Raw genomic sequence first — 2,200 nt, 5'->3', positions numbered from 1 at the left:
ATAGAGGGATATCCTTGGGCCTTAAACACCATGGATTCTTCATTCACTTGAATGATCAACTCTCCTCTATCAACATCAATCACAGCCTTTGCTGTGGCTAGGAATGGTCTGCCAAGGATGATGGATTCATCCATGCACTTCCCAGTCTCTAGGACTATGAAATCAGTAGGAATGTAATGGTTTTCAACCTTAACCAGAACATCCTCTACAAGTCCATGGGCTTGTTTTCTTGAGTTGTCTGCCATTTCTAGTGAGATTTTTGCAGCTTGCACCTCAAAGATCCCTAATTTCTCCATTACAGAGAGGGGCATGAGGTTTACACTTGACCCTAAGTCACACAAGGCCTTCTTGAAGGTCATGGTGCCTATGGTACAAGGTATAGAAAACTTCCCAGGATCCTGCCTCTTTTGAGGCAGTTTCTGCCTAGACAGGTCATCCAGTTCTTTGGTGAGCAAGGGAGGTTCATCTTCCCAAGTCTCATTTCCAATAACTTGTCATTTAGCTTCATGATTGCTCCAAGGTATTTAGCAACTTGCTCTTCAGTGACATACTCATCCTCTTCAGAGGAAGAATACTCATCAGAGCTCATGAAAGGCAGTAGCAAGTCCAAGGGAATCTCTATGGTCTCAGTCTGAGCCTCAGATTCCCAAGGTTCCTCATTGGGGAACTCATTAGAGGCCAGTGGACGTCCAGTGAGGCCTTCCTCAGTGGCGTTCACTGCCTCTTCTTCCTCCCAGAATTCGGCCATGTTTATGGCTTTGCACTCTCCTTTTGGATTTTCTTCAGTGTTACTTGGGAGAGTGCTTGGAGGAAGTTCAGTAATTTTCTTGCTCAGCTGACCCACTTGTCCTTCCAAATTCCTAATGGAAGATCTAGTTTCAGTCATGAAACTTTGAGTGGTTTTGATCAGATCAGAGACCATGGTTGCTAAGTCAGAATTATTCTGCTTAGAGCTCTCTGTCTGTTGCTGAGAAGATGATGGAAAAGGCTTGCCATTGTTAAACCTGTTTCTTCCACCATTGTTATTGAAACCTTGTTGAGGTCTCTCGTGATTCTTCCATGAAAGATTTGGGTGATTTCTCCATGAAGAATTATAGGTGTTACCATAGGGTTCTCCTAGGTAATTTACCTCTTCCATGGAAGGGTTCTCAGGATCATAAGCTTCTTCCTCAGATGAAGCTTCCTTAGTACTGTTTGGTGCATTTTGCATTCCAGACAGACTTTGAGAAATCAAATTGACTTGTTGAGTCAATATTTTATTCTGGGCCAATATGGCATTCAGAGTGTCAATCTCAAGAACTCCTTTCTTCTGACTAGTCCCATTGTTCACAGGATTTCTTTCAGAAGTGTACATGAATTGGTTATTTGCAACCATTTCAATCAGTTCTTGAGCTTCAGTAGGCGTCTTCTTCAGATGAAGAGATCCTCCTGCAGAGCTATCCAAGGACATCTTAGATAGTTCAGAGAGACCATCATAGAAAATACCTATGATGCTCCATTCAGAAAGCATGTCAGAAGGACATTTTCTGATTAATTGTTTGTATCTTTCCCAAGCTTCATAGAGGGATTCTCCATCCTTCTGTCTGAAGGTTTGGACTTCCACTCTAAGCTTACTCCATCTTTGTGGTGGAAAGAACTTTGCCAAGAAGGCATTGACTAGCTTTTCCCATGAGTCCAGGCTTTCTTTAGGTTGAGAGTCCAACCATATTCTAGCTCTGTCTCTTACAGCAAAAGGGAATAGCATCAGTCTATAGACTTCAGGGTCAACCCCATTAGTCTTGACTGTGTCACAGATTTGCAAGAATTCAGCTAAAAACTGATGAGGATCTTCCATTGGAAGTCCATGGAACTTGCAATTCTGTTGCATTAGAGAAACTAATTGAGGCTTAAGCTCAAAGTTGTTTGCTCCAATGGCAGGGATAGAGATGCTTCTCCCATAAAAATCAGGAGTAGGTGCAGTAAAGTCACCCAGCACCTTCCTTGCATTGTTTGCATTGTTGTTGTTTTCTGCTGCCATGTTTTCTTCCTTGAAGAATTCGGTCAGGTCCTCTAAAGAGAGTTGTGCTTTGGCTTCTCTTAGCTTTCTCTTCAAAGTCCTTTCAGGTTCAGGATCAGCTTCAACAAGAATGCCTTTGTCCTTGCTCCTGCTCATATGAAAGAGAAGGGAACAAGAAAATGTGGAGTCCTCTATGTCACAGTA

General features: G+C 42.6%; 1 non-coding gene across 1 annotated transcript; it reads left to right on the top strand.

Moving 5' to 3' along the window:
- Positions 1–1,504: 1,504 nt before the first annotated feature.
- Positions 1,505–1,612, top strand: LOC130942819 (small nucleolar RNA R71). The gene has a single exon (XR_009071369.1). It is a non-coding gene; the product is annotated as a small nucleolar RNA R71 (small nucleolar RNA).
- The last annotated feature ends 588 nt before the right edge of the window (positions 1,613–2,200 follow it).

This window comes from Arachis stenosperma, chromosome 7 (genome assembly GCF_014773155.1).
Source record: "Arachis stenosperma cultivar V10309 chromosome 7, arast.V10309.gnm1.PFL2, whole genome shotgun sequence".
Classification (NCBI taxonomy): Eukaryota; Viridiplantae; Streptophyta; class Magnoliopsida; order Fabales; family Fabaceae; genus Arachis; species Arachis stenosperma.
This window is presented reverse-complemented; position numbering and strand designations above follow the sequence as displayed.